Source organism: Equus przewalskii, chromosome 13, assembly GCF_037783145.1.
Source record: "Equus przewalskii isolate Varuska chromosome 13, EquPr2, whole genome shotgun sequence".
NCBI classification, from domain to species: Eukaryota; Metazoa; Chordata; class Mammalia; order Perissodactyla; family Equidae; genus Equus; species Equus przewalskii.
The window spans coordinates 1,534,803-1,553,071 of record NC_091843.1 but is presented as its reverse complement, the minus strand read 5'-3'; the positions used below and the strand labels follow the sequence as shown (position 1 = coordinate 1,553,071).

At 39.7% G+C, this 18,269-nt stretch overlaps 1 protein-coding gene across 9 annotated transcripts in view; it reads right to left on the bottom strand.

Annotated features, from left to right (window-relative positions):
- The window catches only part of RNF130 (ring finger protein 130), a 106,895-nt gene that overhangs the window by 83,980 nt on the left and 4,646 nt on the right, over positions 1 to 18,269 (bottom strand). The window lies entirely within an intron of this gene.

Below are 18,269 nucleotides of genomic sequence, written 5' to 3'. Positions count from 1 at the left end.
AATATGTCTTAGTTTCACAGAGCTACCATAACAAAGTACTACAAACTTGGAGGGTTAAATGACAGAAATTTATTTGCTCACAGTTCTGAAGGCCGAAAGTCTGAAATTCAGGTGTCTGTAGGGCCATGTGTTCTCTGAAGGCCCTAGTGGAGAATCCTGCCTTGCCTCTTCCTTCTGGTAGCTCCAGGTGACCAGTTTTGGGGCTGCATAACTCCAATCTCTGCCTCTGTCTTCACGTGGCCTTCTCTACGTCTGTCTTCTTGACTTCTGTCTCTTATAAAGACTTCTTGGATTTAGGGCCTATGTGGGTAATGTAGGATGACCTCATCTCAAGATTGTCAATTTAATTACATCTACAGAGACCTTTCTTCCAAATAAGATTTCCACACTCACAGGCTCTGGGGATCAGGACATGGACATCACTTGGGCGCCACCATCCAACCCACCAGAGTGCAGCTTCAATCACCCCTTTCCACCTTATGTTTAATTGCTCTGTATTCACTTCTACTTTAATTATCCCCTCCCTAATATTTAATGTTTCATACAGTCACAGTGCTTGTTAAACTTTACCTACAGATGCTCATCAGTCCTTATATTAGAAAGGGTTCTCCAGAGAAACAGACCAGTAAAATGTGTGCATGTATAAGGAACTGGCTCACGTGATTATGGAGGCTGACAAGTCCCAAGATCTGTAGGGTGAGTCAGCACGCTGGAGAGTTCATGGTGCAGTTTTAGTCCAGAGGCTGGCAGGCTTGAGACCTACCAAGAGCCAATGTTTCAGTTTGAGTCTGAGCAAAGGAAAAAGCCAGTGTCCCAGTTCAAAGGCAGGCAAGAGGATTCTCTCTTATTTGGAGAAGAATCAGGCTTTTTATTTTATTCAGGCCTTCAACTGATTGGTTATTATTATTATTATTTTTTATTATTATCATTATTTTCCTCTCAGCACTTTGAAGATATTATTCCATTGTCTTCTGCTTCTTATGTTGAGAAGAGGCTGAACAAAACATTTTTAATTGTGTAGGCTCTGAAATGTTACTTTACCTACTTTTTACTTTTGAATCTAGTATTTAAAAAAAATAAAACGTTTCCTATTTTTCTAATTGGTAATTTTTACTTCTTCGAGTATATTCTAAAGCAACAAATTTTATAATAAATTATTACTCTTATGCACAGAATTTTTAAGAAGAAGGCAACAATAAAAATATCTTCTGTATACCTAAAATGCTGGATATATCAATCAACATTGCAAGAAAGGTCATACATAGCTGAACTGTCAGCAAGTTTAATTGTCAATAGCTATCCATTATCGTTTGTCTTCTACACTTAGTTATTGGATATGTCAAATGGATTTTGATTATTTTTCACATCCTTAGAACTAAAATATATCTCTTGGATGTTCTCCATAACATAATAAAAAGCATTTTAAATGATGGCTGATACAAATCACTTTACCTGAAAAGTCATCTTCAAAGATAATTTTTATTACAACCGATGCAACAAATACTTCATGCAAGAGAGATGGTACAAATCAAAAGAACTAAAAATCACAGCTAGGTCCTCATACAAAAACGTATCATAGTACAACATAAGTAAGTGTTAATTATTTAATCCTCATTACTCTCCATTTCACAAAAGTATTACAGTATTGAGTACAACTCTTTCTGAGGGCCTCTTTTCTACTGGCTAGTATCCACCACGTCTTCTTCCCACCTCTGACTATTCTTTCTTATTTTCCCATCGTTAGCCTCTTAGCTGGAGGTGTTCACCAAGGTTCTGCCCTAGACCCTCTTTTCTCAGTGTACAACCTCACCAATTCCCATGGCTTCAACTATGTACCTATATGTAGATAATGTCTCAATCTAAATCTCTCTCTTAAGCTTTAGTCTTTAATTTTTAGTCTTGCTATGTATTTCTCCATGAATACTGAGTATTTCAAACTCATTATCTTCCCCCCTCAAATGTGATCTTCCCATCTGGAAGTCCTGACGGACAGCATCACCATCTATCTAAACACACAAGACTGAAATCCCTGTTGAAAAATAAGGAAGTGGCTGTAAAGAGACTCAGCTGAGTCAACAGTGTTCAGTTTTCTTGCTGCCACCAAGAGCCCACCAAGACAGAGCACAGCTGCTGACTGCAACTCAACACTGCTGATGCACAGAAGGATGTATGAACACAAATGGCCCAGAGGAGTAGCTGAAGGCACTGTTTTCCCCCCGGCTTTACTGATGTATAATTGACAAATAAAAACTATATACATTTAAGATGTACAACATGATGAGCTGATATACCTATACAGCGTGAAAGATTACCACAATCAAGTGAATTAACATATGCATCACCTCATACAGTTACTTTTCTTATTTTTGCAGTGAGAACACTTAAGATCTACTCTCTTAGCAAATTTTAAGTAGAAAATACAGTATTATTAACTATAGTCACCACGCTGTACATAAGATCCCCAGAACATATTCATCTTATAACTGAAAGTATGCAACATCAGAAGGCATTACTAATTCTTAGGCAGAAAAGTAAAGAATGTGGGAGCACTTCTATTTTGTCTTATTTATAACTTCTTTCTTCTGGTACTAGTACTTCTAGTACTAATGACTCTGAAACAATGACAGTGTTGACAAAGACTGGGCTATCTGGAACATAATTTCAAATATCAGAATGATGGATTTAACAATACATTAAAAGGATTATAATCATGATCAAGTGGGATTTATCTCAGGGATGCAAGGATGGTTCAACCACCATAAATCAATGTGATACATCACATTAACAAAATGAAGGATAAAAATCATACGATCATCTCGATAGATGCAGAAAAAGCATCTGACAACATTCAACATCCATTTATGATAAAAACCCAACAAAGCAGGTATAGAGAGAAAATACCTCAACATAATAAAGCCCATATATGACAAATCCACAGCTGACACCATACTCAACAGTGAAAAGTTGACAGCTTCTCCTCTAAGATCAGGAACAAGACAAGGCTGCTCACTCTCACTACTTCTATTAATCACAGTAGTGGAAGGCCCAGCCAGAGCAATTAGGTAAGAAAAAGAACTAAAAGTCATCCAAATCTAAAAGGAACACGTAAAAATATGTCTATTTGTAGAAATCCTACAGACTCCACCAAAAAGGTATTAGAACTAATAAATTCAGTAAAACTGCAGGACATAAAATCAATATACAAAAATCTGCTGCATTTCTATAAACTAATAACAAACTATCAGAGAAATTAAGAAAACAATCTCATTTACAACAAAAAAGAATACAATACCTAGGAATAAATTTAAACAAGGATGTGAAAGATCTGTATATTGAAAACTCTAAGAAGTCCATGAAAGAAACTGAAGACGACACAAATAAAAGGGAAGATATTCTGTGCTCATGGATTGGAAGAATTAATATTGTTACAATGTCCATACTACCCAAAGCAATCTACAAATTCATTATGATTCCTATAAAAATTCCAATGGTATTTTTCACAGAAATAGAACCACCCTAAAATTTGCATGGAACCACAAAAGACTCTGAATAGCCAAAGCAATCTTGAGAAAGAAGAACAAAGTTGGAGGTACCATGCTTCCTGATTTCAAACCATATTACAAAGCTAAAGTAATCAAACAGCATGGTATTGGCATAAAAACAGACACACAGATCAATGGAACAGAAGAGAGAACCCAGAAATAAACCCACACATATATGCTCAATTAATTTATGACAAAGGAGCAAAGAAGATACATGGGAAAAGGACAGTCTCTTCAGTAAATGGTGCTGGGAAAACTGAATGACTACAAGCAAAAGAATGAAACTGGACCACTATCTTAGACCATACACAAAAATCAACTCAAAATGGATTAAAGACTTAACATACGACCTAAAACCATAAAACTCCTAGAAGAAAACATAGGCAGTAAGCTCATTTACATCGGTCTTGGGGATGATATTTTGGATTTGACACCAAAAGCAAAAGCAACGAGAGCAAAAATAAACAAGCGGGACTGTATCAAACTAAAGAGCTTCTGCACAGCAAAGGAAACCATCAACAAAATGAAACAGCAACCTACGGAATGTGAGAAGATATTTGCAATTCATATATCTGATAAGGGGTTAATATGCACAATGCATAAAGAATTCACACAACTCAATAGCAAAAACATTTCTTCATCTTAGGGTCCTTGTTTATGCAAATTCCTATTCACACACTTCCCCACCATTCCTTACATTTCACAGGTGCTAGCTAAGTGTGTGATACTGTTGTTATCCCTTGAATGAATGATGGGTGAGTTAAAAGAAATGAGTCACTCTCACAGGGAAAAAAAAAATGATGAGCTAGGAACAGTATAGCTCACTGTTTGGGGGGAGTATTTGTCCAGAGGTTGGCTGACCAGTGACCAAAGGACTTTAAGCTAAACTGCTGAGGAAGAAAGTAGGAGAACATGGAAAAAAAAAAAAATCATGAAATCAGTCCCTATGGAAGAAAATTAGAAAAAAATTTACACTGTTAGCCACTACTGACATGAGGAAACAAATGAGGAGGCTTAAAGTTTTCATAATTTGAGATGTCCATAAACTAACAAATATAAGTAATAAAAAGCTTTAAAGTTTACCTTAAATACAAAAAATAATCAGGGGCCAACCTGGTGGCACAGCAGTTAAGTGTGCATGTTCTGCTTTGGCGGCCAGGGCTTGCTGGTTCAGATCCCGGGTGCGGATATGGCACCGCTTGGCAAGCCATGCTGTGGTAGGCGTCCCACATATAAAGTAGAGAAAGATGGGCACGCATGTTAGCTCAGGGCCAGTCTTCCTCAAAAAAAAGAAAAAACAATCAATGAGACTTGTTGAGGCATGTCTCAAGACTGGCCTATAATGATAGAAAAGTATACTTTACCTGAGAAACTACTATTCAGAAGGAAAAAAGGGGAACAGATATTTTCTATCAAGATAATGTGTGTCCTTCAAGGAAATCCAAGAGAACAGAACTCAAAAACATGTCCAAGATACGGACATGAGACTTTGATGGGGGCAATTCATCAAGGTCAACTGGCCAAATGGAGTAAATATGAAAGTTCTTAGCTGACCACAAAACTGGCAGACAAGACAGAGCACTGAGAGGGGTTCCAGCTATCTACAGAACTGCAGAAACCTCATTCAGCTAAAAGTAAGGTGTCTAACAAGTTCCTGATCCACTTCACGGTTCATTTAGTCTCCCACAGGATGATGGCTAGGATAACCAGGGGAAACTGCTACCCAGAATCAACACAGACCCAGAATGTGAAGTGATAAGTAACTTGGAAGAAAGCAACCTATCATTTTACAGTTTGCAAAACCCTGGGCAAAGAAAGCTGGGTAATTACAAATCATCTTGATGAGAAAGAAAATGAAGAAGCCAGTGAGAATGCATAAGATAAATTAAACTTTAAGGAAGACACACACAAAAGCTGTAAAGGCAAGTACAGGATAACAGTACAGACTTATAAAATGTTTTTCCAAAAATCAAAACGCCCAGAAAGAGCTGAAGGTTGCTAAGAATGACAGGCGCAAGTAAAGGGGCTTCTCTCAGCTCCTTTCCAAAAGATTTTGTTTCAAGTGTTTGAGAGTAAGAAGAATAGGAAAGAAATAGGTCAACTGCTGAGGGCCAATAAAACAAGGAATGAAAACATTTCAGCTTTTTTGCTTTTGTTTTCTCTATCAAGGAGAATAACCTGATAACTGCGATGATCAGAGCAAGGCTAAAGGACTCTGAAAACGGGTGCAGAGATTGTAAGAAAGCAAATACATTCTTAGGATAGGTTTCTCTGCTCCACACTCTCATTTCATCTCAGTAAAACTGCTGTTTATAACTTGTGCACTCATGTTGGTTTCTTCAAGTAATCTCCCATCTCATTAAGATAATTTGTAATTATCCAGCTTTCTTTGCCCAGGGATGTGCAAACTTAAAAATGATACAGTTGCTTTCTACCAAATTTCTAGTCACTTTGCTTTATATCACCAAATGCAAAGCAGACTTTGCAGTCCACAGCATATCATCCTCCTCAGCAGTATCAGAGGCAGCTAACTACTTGACTTTTGAGACAATACACACTTCTTTGGCCTACTACCTCTCTCTCTCTGTTTTCTTGGGTATCCAGTTATCCTAGCACCCTTTGTTGAAAAGACTATTCTTTTTCCCACTGAATTGTCTTGGCCCCTTTGTCAAAAATCAATTGAGCATAAACGTAAGGTTTTATTTCTGGATCTCAATTCTATTCCACTGATCTATATGTCTATGCCAGTACCACACTGTCTTGTAGGTAAGTTCTGAAATCAGGAAACGTGAGCCCTCTAATATTGTTCTTTTTCTTTTTTCAAGATTGTTTGACCATTCTGGGTCAACATGAATTTTAGGATTAGCTTGTCAATCTCTGCAAAAAGCCCACTGGTATTTCCTTAGGGTTATGCTGAACCTGTAGGTCAATTTGGGGATACCGTCATCTTAACAATATTAAGTCTCTGGATCCATAAACATGGGATGGCTTTCCATTTATTTAGATCTGTAACTTCTTGTTTTGGAGTTTTCAGTGCCAATGCTATTTTAAATTGTATTTTTAAAAACTTATTTTCTAATTATTCCTGGCACACAGAAGTACAATTAATCTTTTTGTGTGTGTCTTGATCTTGTATCTAGTCACTTTTCTAAATTTATTTGAAATATTAAAAAATCACTGTGAGAGGTAATAGGAAGTTAAGCTTTTCTGATGTTTAATTATGAATTAACGCTGGCTGCTTTCCTCAATTCATGACAGCTGGTTGTGTCTCTCATATGGTATATGAGGTGTCCTGAATGAAGAGTGGGATTTCACAATGTAAAGGGGATGGCAGTGACTCCCTCATGCAAATGTTTGTTTTCAGTTTATTGCAAAATAGCACATATTCAGTTGCATGGATTTATAGATGAGACCATCTAATTTAAACTGTCCCTCACAAATGGACAAATGGCTTAAAAAATCCCTGCAAAGTAAACCAAACAGAAATTGACAAGGCTGACATTTCTACTCTTGTACAAGCTCTTTTTAGATACCATAAAAGATCTATTAAAAAATCTAACTAATCATATTTGGGGGAAAAAGCCAAAAAATTAGAAATTAACACGAAGACTATTAGAAATACAGATTTATTACAGCTGTTATTAACTATTAACCTAAGTGTTGGGCCTTAAGATACTATGCCAAAAAAACCCCAATAATATAGTATAACATTTATAAGTATAATGCATAAATTAGGGATACATGTACATGAACAAACAAAAAAGTGTGTCCCAGTACTATGGGGAATGGGTTAGAGGGGGCAACAGGGGACAGAGGGCAGCCAGTTAGGAGGCCACAGTGTAGGTAAGAGATTAGAGAAGGCTACAATAGATGTGGGAGACATGGACACATTTTAGAGACATTTAGGAGTTTGAATAAAGAAGACCGTGATTAATGAGATAAGGGGGCAGGGGTCTAAAGAAGAAGTCTCAGTTTCCAGCATAATGCGTTGCTTAGAAGGTGATGCTGTTGAACGAAACAGGAAACACTGGAGGAAGAACAGATTTTTGGAGAAAAGATGATCAACTGTCTTGGACATATTGGGTTCAAAAGAAAACTGAGACGGACAGAACAATTTCACTCCTAAGCATACAGCCACAAAATGTTACATGTGTGTACAAAAGACATGTACACAATGTTAAGACGGCACTATTTGTAACGGCCAAAAAGCAGGCAACCCACACATCTGTCAAAAGCAGAAGGACAGACTGTGATATCTTCACGCACTGCACCACTGACAGAACCACTGCTACGTGCAATGACATGACTTCATCTCACTCACATGAAGTGAGCAGGAGAAACGAGTCACAAGAACATGACGCACACCATGACGCCATGCATACAAAGTTAACAAAGAGGCATCATCTGTGGTGTTCAAAGCTAGGACAGTATTTACCTTGGGGGTGGGAGTGCGGTGATTAGCAGGGGACTTCTGCTCTATCTCTTGACCAGGGTCAGGGTTACGGCAGTGTGCTCACTGTGGTAATTCATCAAGCTATGGACTTACAATTGTGTGTCTCTCTGTGTATGTCACAGCTAGTAGAAATGCTAAATTTTAAAAATCTGGTAATCTCACTCCCCAGGTTAAAACCCTTCAACAGCACTGAAATGTTACTACATTTCATGCCGTAACATGGATGAAACTTGAGGACGCTATGCTGAACGAAATCAGCCAGTCGCAGAAAGACAAATACTGCACCATTCCACTTATAATGAGGCACCTGGAGTTGTCAAATCAGAGACCGAAAGTAGAACTGTGGTTGCCAGGGGCTGGGGGAGGGGAGAATGAGGAGTTATTGTTTAATAGGTATGGAGGTTTGGTTTTGCAAGATGAAAAAAGTTCTGGAGACTGGCTACACAACAACGTGAATGTACCTAACACTACTGAACTATACACTTAAAAATAGTTATGATGGTAAATTTTCTGGTATATATATTTTACCATAATTAAAAATTAAACAAACCCTTCGATAGCTTTCTATTCCTCTTGGGATAAAGTCCAAAATCCTAACAGCCTAGAAAGTACCACCTTTTCACCTCCACTGGATACGACTCTCTCCCTTACTCCCCAAATCCTTTCAGTTCCTCAAGCACACCAAGGCTTTTTGTACCTTTTGGTCTTTATATATGTCCCCTTGGCCGGGAATGGCCTTCCTTTCTGCACTCCTCTTAATTTAGTGTCTGCTCATGTTTTCGTCTCAGCTTAAACATCACTTCTTCAGAGAGGCCTTCCCTGACCATCCTAGACTGCATTAGCTCTCTCATATATGCTCTCTTAGCATCCTCATACTTCCCCTAAGAATTGTTATTAAATAATTACTTGTGTTATCTGTTTAATAACCACTAAATACACAGATGCTGACTCACCTTGCCTCCCCCTCAGAGAGCACAGCGGAACCGCCTGCCCTGCCTGCCACACAGTAAGTGCTTAGTACTATTTGCTGAATGAACACTTGAAGCTGCTGTCCCACGTGAATTTAGAATTTCTGATCCAGATGGACTACAGTCCAGTGGCAACATGCAAATAAGAAACTGCATCACTGACAATGATCTTTGAGGAATCACATAAGAAAGCTATTAGAAAACTAACCTGTGTAAACAGCACTGCAATATTTAGAAAACGACGAAGATGGATTATGCAAATTATGGACCTGTTAGGGTACCACTAATCTTTAGCGAAAGTTCAGAAATGATTATTAAAGGAACAATTTGTAGACACTGAGAAGAGAAAGCTGTAATCATGGGATGCTAGCATAGATTCATTATGTGTGGGAGGCAGAAAAATGCCCCCATCCCAAGATATCCCCATCCTAATCCCTGGGACCTGTGAATATGTTAGGTTACACGGCAAGAGGGAATGAAGTCTGCAAATCAGTTGACTTTAAAATAAAGAGATTCCCCTGGACTATGTGCGTAGGCCAATGTAATCACAGGGTCTTTTAAATGTAGAAGAGGGAGGCAGAAGGTCAAACTCAGACAGAGAGCTTTGAAGATGCCTCAATGCTGGTTTTGAAGCTAGAGGAAGGGGCCACAAGCCAAGGAATGCAAGCAGCGTCTAGAAGCTAGAAAAAGCAAGGAAATGGATTCTCCCTTAGAGTCTCCAGAGGGAATGCAGTCTTGCCAATGCCTTGATTTTAACCCACTGGGATCCATTCAGACTTCTCACTTCCAGAACTGTTAGATAATAAATTTGTGTCGTTTTAAGCTACCTAGTTTGTGATAATTGGTTACAGTGGCAATAGGAAACTACCACACCATGGCTAAGCCATGCAAGATTTGCTTCTTTTTGTTCCTTGCCATAGCTCCTGACCTAGCAAATCAGGAAGAAAGTAAATAAAACATCTTTATGTTTTTTATACCAAAGCACTTATGTCTTTTATGGTATCATAAGATAAAGAAAATGCACCAAATGCAAAGAGAGTAAAGTGAATTAGAAAACTCCGTGAAATGCCTCCCCCAGCAAAGTGCTGATTAATAGAATAATGTCAACCACCTTAGAAGATTTTTTAATAATGCACAAGAAGGATCTGTGCATTCACACTCTTCAATACTTTTAACTTAGAGCAGGGGTTCTTACCTTTGGGTCCATGGACCAGAACCTCCTAAACCTTATTGAAAATTTTGTGTATATCTACACAAATATGTATTTTTCATCAGAAAGGTCCATGGCTTTCATTCAAGTCTTAAAAAGGATCCATAACCCCAGAAGGTTAAGAACCACTGACTTAGACGAAGATACAGAAAGTATGCTCATGATACACACTGGTGACACAAAGCTCTAGAAAGAGTGAAGACTGTGGATGACAAATCAGGATTCGAAAAATATCTTGAAAGGCTGAATGAACAGGCTGAATCCAGTAAAGATAAAACTGATGGCTTAGGGCAGCCTCTATGAAAAAGACTCAGTAAATCAACAATAAGCTCAATATGAGTTAGTGATTAGGCCTACCAGAGTAACATATGACTCTAGGCAGGCGTCCAGAACGATGGAAAAAAGCAGTTCTACTCTCTTCTGCATTGGTGAAACAAAATCCTAATACTTCGTTGAATTATGGGTTTCTCTTTGTGTTTGTTTCCTAAGACTGCTGTTTGGCTTAAAATAAGAAAAACTTACTATCTCACAGTTCTTGAGGCCAGAAGTCAAAATCAAGGTGTCAGTAGGGTTAGCTCCTTCTGGAGACTCCAAGGGAGAAATGGTTCCACACCTCTCTACTAGCTTCTGACGGTTGCCAGCAATCCGTGGCACTCCCTGGCTATGGCAGGATAACCCCAAACTCTGTCTACCTCTATCTTCCCATGGCCTTTTTCTCTGTGTGTCTCTCTATATCCTCTCCTCTCCTTATAAGGACACCAGTCATTGGATTTGGGGTCTACCCTAAACTAGTATAATCTTATCTTGATCCTTAACTACTTACATCTGCAAAGATCCTAGTTCCAAATAAAGCCAGATTCTGAGGTTCCAGGTAGACATGAATTTTTGTGGGACACTATTCAACCCACTGCATCCTTTAAGTGGAATACTGATAGACAAATGCATTCTGAGGTTTATGACATCATATCCTTAAGAAGGGTCAAAGAAATAGGGATATGAAGACTAAGGGTTAGAGAACTTGAGTCAGACAAGGAAATCAACTATTGACCATAAATACTAAAACCAATTTATTTTTCCAGATGAAAGACTTCCTAACATTGTTTTCCAGAGATGAATGTGGTAGATTTCTGTTACTCATTTGTTCAAGCTGGAGCTGCACAATCATCGGATAGAAATGCTGAGACCTCAGATGGGTGGCTAGACTTGATGATCACTGATGACCACTAAGTTCTGAGATTCTATAACTCCTATCTCATGTCTCCAACTGCCCCTTTAACTGGCCACTATATAGAACCAAAGAACCATAAAGCTCCATTGATACAGCAAACACTGTGTGGAGGAGTAGGGGGTGGAGATGGGTGGCATGCCAGCCAGAAGGCAGACATCGACTTCCTCAGCAAAAAGAGGAAGATTGGCAGCAGATGTTAGCTCAGGGCTGATCTTCCTCAAAAAAAAAAGAAAAAGAAGAAAAGAAAACTTGGAGGCCCCAGAAACTAAAGAACATCAAAACAGCTTCAACATGGTGAGCAGGTAATATCAATGTCCTGAGGGAGGGAGAGGCTGGGGCCAGACCCAGCAGCGAGAGCCTTGCACACCACAGTAAGGTCTATTCTATGGACCATGAGAAGCCACTGAAGGGGGTTAAGCAAGGAGTGACACAACTGAGTGAAGCTTCAAGATTATTCTGGCTACTGTAGGGAGAAAAGGTTGATGGAAGTTAAGAGAAGAAGCAGAGAGACCAAGAAAGGGTAAGAGACAACAGCTGCTTGTACTAAGATGGCAAGAGTGAGAATGGCAAGCAACAGATAGACATGATGCATCCTGAGGGTAAACTGTGGAGGACAGATTAGATGAGGAATGTGAGGAAAAGAATCAAGGATTACTTCTAAATTTGTTTAAATAACAAGAGTGGACAGCAATGTCATTTACTGAGATGGGGAAGACTGCAGAACAGCAGTAGCAGAACGGAAGGCAAAAAAAATATCTAAAGCTCCATCTGAGGCTTATCAATCTGGAGATGTCCTTGAGACATTTAAGTTAAAGATGCCAAGTAGGCAGTTGAACGTATGAATCTAGAACTCAGAGGAGGGGAGTACACTAAAAGTAAAGATACAGGAAGAGGCAACAGGAGGCATGTGGACAGAGAAAAAACTGTTGTCGCAGAGAGCTGTCATTTCTTTACAAGAAAATATTTTTGAATTACTGGACATGGTTAAGCGCTCATTTGTTTTTGCTTAAATTTTATGATCTCAAACCTCAGTCAGCTGGGTTCTAAGATTTTCGCCAGCAACATTCAGCTGTTTGGCAATAGGAAGCATGGAGAAGATGAATGGTACATGGTTTCATCCAGGACTGAGATTTTGCCAAGTGACTATGATACAGGATAGAAGGAAAAAGTGGTGATTTTCATGAAGAAGCACGGAATTTACATCAAACAAGGAGAGAAGTGAGAAGCCAAGAAGGGCGCTCCATGCACTGGGGGTCAAGGGATGGGATCATACAATGCTCAGTTCAATCAGTGCTGAATGATGGCTTAGACAATGGATGGGGAGAGAGGGAGTTGCCAGAGAAAAGAGAAACACTATGAGCCAGGCAATGTAGTAGCTACTATAATAAATTATTTTGGGGTCCATGGACTTAGATTTGTTTATGAAATAAAATCAGTTAATTCAATGCTAGCAGTTCCTGATTTCACAGTCTATGTCAGTGCTTACTAAGCGGATCTCCTGAAATAGTGCTCAGTTTATGCAGAGTCCTACTCACCACAGCAAGTCACTAGAGCTGGAGAAGAGCTCAGATGTTGGGAAAATAGGGAGCATCTTCATTTGCAGTATGCAAAGGGGAAGAGTAGGACTCTAATTGTACATACGGATGAAAAAAGACAAATCTGTCCAATGGCACACGATGAACTGCACCTGCCCCATTCAACCCATCACCCCAGACCCCAGAGGCAGTCATTTTCATCTGTTTTTAGTTCTTCTGGTGGTCACCCTCCAACAGTTCCAAAAAGGCTTATAGCCATTATTTCTTAGTTTGTCAACTTTATATATTATCTGTGGTTTGATGATGTTACAAATTAGGATTCTGCTCACTTAGGCTTCTCCATCTTCCCTCTCTCCTGATTTCATTATTTTACTATTTTCCTCTGTGGTTAAACCTTTCCAGTTTCTGCAACTACAGACTATCCCGTGAATCCTCCCCCTGTGCAATGAGATGAAGACACTGGCTCGCTCGTCCATCCCTGACTCCGCTCTCTCTTGCATTTCTCCACTTTCGTCACCTACTGATAGTTGTGAGGTTGAGAACATTTACTTTCTGTTCTGCAAGTATAATTAAGTCTTCCATGCTTTAACTATAGATTGATTTCAAACAATGAAAACCCAACAAAACCAACAAAAACATTAATATTATAATCATAAAAATTACAAAAAAGCTGAGTCTGGTGCTGGGATTCCATTTCCCTCTATAGGATTGACTAATTGCTCAAAACCAAAACACATTTTAGCTTGTTTCACATTTGGACCAAGTATTCTTGGCCTCAGAGTTCCTCGTTTTCTTACTAGGGAAGAACAGGCCCTTTTCAACATATTCCTAGAATCTTCCAGTTTCCCACTCATTCTAACCATTGCTTGGAATTCACTCCGTTCTTCTTGAAGCTAGGAAATAAATTTTTAAAAAAATAAACCTGTAGACACTTACCCTGTTCCCTTCAGAGTCTGACTTTCCCCCATGAATAAGGCTTTGTATTGCAAATGAACAATTTCCAAAAAAATAGAGAAAATGAGAAATGTCACTGATGATACAATCACTATAACACCATTTTTATTTTTGCATATTACTTTGAGTTCTTGTCCACTGTAAACAAATTTAATACAGTCACAGTTCAATCACTATATATTTACTTTTGTGGGAAACACACAGCTTTCACGATGATCCCCCCTTTTTTTTTTTGAGGAAGATTGGCCCTGAGCTAACATCTGCTGTCAATCCTCCTCTTTTTGCTGAGGAAGACTGGCTCTGAGCTAACACGTGTGCCCATCTTCCTCTACTTTATATGTGGGATGCCTACCACAATATGGCTCGCCAAGTGGTGCCATGTCCGCACCTGGGATACAAACTGGTGAACCCCAGGCCACCGAAACGGAACGTGTGCACTTTACCACCAGGCCGGCCCCCATGACGATCCCTTTTAATGGCTGTGTAACACTGCACTGAGTGGATATATCATAATTTACTAAACCCACTTGGGACGCAGTACAAAGAATTGCTTAAACTATGAGCCTGCAGTCAGACAGACCTCCATCAAGCCCCAGCTCCACTAAGTCCCCAGCGCCACACAGCTGATGGGTCACCTCACAGCTCTACTTCATCCAACACTTTCACCCTATGCCACCCTAAGCACGGAGTAGACAGGAGCCAACACAGAGACAGGATCCCTGCCCTCAGAAACAAACAAAATAGATACATAATTTCCAATCATGTTAAGTGCTACAAAGAAAAAACACACTAAGTGAGAGACTGGAGTGCCTTGAATTCTCATCCACCCATCCACAAAATGAGGATACCGTACCAGCTAGGGCTGTCACAAGGATCAAATGACAACCCATGTACAATACTTGATACCACTCTTGGTACACAGTATGTACCCAATGCGTGTGAACTGATCACTGCCTGAGATGAATGGAGAGCACCAAAGCAGAAAACGCCACCCTCTCTGCATGCTCTCTCCTCTTCTTTCCTCTGTCAATATAAATACTACACTTCATCAGGTTTGAGTTCACTGCTACAAGTTCAATGGGAGTCTTTTATATCCATTTCTTTCCTCATGTTCATGTTTTCTTTTATCTCCTTGAACAAACTGAGTAAATTTATAACAGCTGTTTTACTATCCTTTTCTACAATTCCATCATTTGTTCCATTCTTGGGCCTGTTTCTAGTGATTGTTATTTTGCTGGTTATGGGTCATATTTTCCTGTTTCTTAGCATGCCTGGTACTTTTTGATTGGATGTTAGCCTTGGATTTTATGTTTTTGGGAGCCAGATTTTGTTGTATTCCTTTAAATACTGCTGGATTTTTTTTTTAAGTTCAACATATGAGGTAGTACTTTTTTTTCCCCCAATGTGGTTATTTTTTCTCCTAGGAAGATTGGCCCTGAGCTAACATCTGTTGCTAGTCTTCCTCTTTTTTTTCCTCCTCTCCAAAGCCCCAGTACATAGTTATATATCCTAGTTGTAGTCATTCCAGTTTCTCTTTGTGAGATGCCACCACAGCATGGCTTGATGCATTGTGTGTAGATTCACACCCAGGATACGAACCAGTGAATCCTGGGCGCTGAAGTAGAGTGCACGAACTTAACCCCTTGGCCATGGGGCCGCCTCCCTACTGCTTGGTTTTGTTCTAGACCAGTTAAGCTACTTGGAATCAGTCTGCTCCTTTCAAGGTTTGCTTCTAAGCTTTGTTAGGTGGGTCCAGAACAGGCTTTCCTCTAGGGTTAATGTGGCTTCACTTCATGCCCTGTGCATTAGGAAGTCTTTGTACTCCGATTAGCAAGAATATGAACTATTCCCAGCCTTGTGTGAACTCCCAGAATTCTTCCACCTGCTAATTCTGAGAGTTCCTCAGACAACGTGCAGATCAGTACTCAACCAAAGGCCTGAGGAGACCCTCACAGCTCTCCAGAGCTCATCCTCTCTCTATGCAGCTCCCTCCTCACCAGTACTTTCCCTTCTCACACACTCCAGCCCATTCGAGCCACACTAGCCTACCTGAGCTCTAGACTCTGTCTCATCAACTCAGGGAGACCACCAGCTTCTTCCTGGATTCCCGCTCCTTGTGCTGCCGCTCGGAAACATCCAGGCGGTAAGCTGGGGTAGTCACAGGGCTGGCTCTGTTGTTTATTTCCTTTCTCTCGGGGATCTCTGTCCTGTGCTGTTTGTTGACCTATTTCTAAAACTGCTGTTTCATAACTCTGTCAGGTTTTCCAGTCACTTAAGGTGGAAAGGTAAACCTGGTGCCTTTTACTCCAATATGACTGGAAGCAGAACTAATCAAGTTTGACTTCAAATTCCACATTTCCAATGAAACCTTTTTAGACTACAAGTCCAAATAAGTCTAAATTTTTCTGGTCTTTGTGCCATTTACAATCTAATACAATAACAGAGGCCCTATAGTACACACTGTCCATCAACTCCTCCCCCCACCCCCACCCCCCCCCCCCACCATCCTACAATGCCTGCCATCAGTTTCACTACCACATCAACCCCCACAAGAAGAAATGCAATCACACATTCCAGGGGCTTGCTAGTGTCAGGCACAGTCCTAGATGCTCGGCTGAAACAAAGAAGACATTGCTCCTCATGTCCAGGAGCTCAGTTTGGGACAACTCAGGAATCAAATTCTCATCTATAAATTCATAACATAGTTTTTAATGGGAAAAACTACAGTATAAACAAACCTTTAGAAAAAGGATTGTCAAATGTTCTCTTAAAGGGCCAAAGAGTAAATAGAGAAGGCTTGTAGGCCACATAGGCTCCTGTCACAAGTCTGCCAGTACAGCTCGAAAGCAGCCACAGACATGTGAATGAATGGATACTGTGTGTTCCAATAAACTCTATTTACAAGAACAGGGTGGGTGGCCCCCTGGGTGTAGTTTGCAGACTCCTGCTTTAGAACAAAACCCACCTGTAAGCTGAAGACAGCCCAAATCATGTTCTACAATGGCATGTCCTAGTTGTGCCATCCAGACGAGGCTGATCTCAACAAGATGACCAAGTTCTCCCAGGCAGGAATCACATACCATGTCTTTTGTATACACCACAGGACTTGCATAACACAAGCACAAGGTAGGAGCTTACTAAGTACTTGAATTCATTTGACATTTGAAGGGTTCCCTTTGCTTTATTCAAAATCGCTTCCAACAGTAAAGAAAGCTTCACTTTCTTTATGAAATAATGTCTATTGCAGAAAATACTCTAAGGATGATAAAACAAACAAATCTTATGGTCCTAAAAAACTAAGTTTCATTTTGTAAATAAGTCAAGATTGCTAGACTTAAAAGAACCAGTTCTGAGGACCATCCATCCATCCCACTGATGTGGACATGGCCCAAACACTACAGGCTTCCTCTCTGAGCATGAGCTAGAGAGAGTGCACAGGCACATAAAAAAAAACGTGCCTCAAAATAACTTTCAATTGCTGTCAAAATTCAAATCTGTTTACAAAGGACAAAGATTTGATACACTGCACATATTTTTTTAAATTATTCAATCAAAAAGATAACCTAACAAAACAAATTCTAAGTGTTTAAATTTATGTTTTCATCGCTGTACAATACGTGTGTGTATATATGCACACCCCCAGACATCCCCATGTGACTGGTTTGAAAAGAACTACTCTCTTCTTAATGGGTGTGTTCTGGCAGGTTTGTCTAAAGACATCTGTCTAACTACTTTATAGTCCGTCACATCTTGTTCAAGCTGGAAGATTTTGGAAGCTGTCTAATCTAACCTTCCTTGAAATGAAGTAGTTCCCTCTTGTAATATTCAAAACACTGCTCTGTAGGTTGTTCATCTCTTAAAGCTCATTCAGAATATAAACTAAAGGTGTGTTTAGCCTATGTGAAGTGGGACGAGTGCTGCCCAGGATCCACATGGCCAAACGCATACAAAATTAGACTGGGCTGGCCAGTGAGAGCTCATAGGCTGTGTCCTGTGACATGTAGCTAGGCCTTATTTCTCCTCAATTCTCTTCAGTGCAGGACTATATATTCATTGTTATTAACTTTTTTTTAGTTTCAGCCCACCATTCCACACACTGAGATCCTAGGGATCCTGCAGTCCAACATCAGTTAAATATGCCATGTCTTTATCAAAATCACTGGCACAGCAAACACCTTTGCAATGTAAAGAAGAGCAGGAGGAAACTGAAGGCAGCAAGTATAGACAACACTTACGAGAAGCTTTGCCACAAAGAGAAACAGAAATGGGATGGTAGCAGGATGGATATTTGGTGGGGAGGTCAAATGCTTTTTTAAAAAATATTCAAATATTTATATACCAATGGATCATCCAAAAGTGAAGGAAAAATACAGTACGTA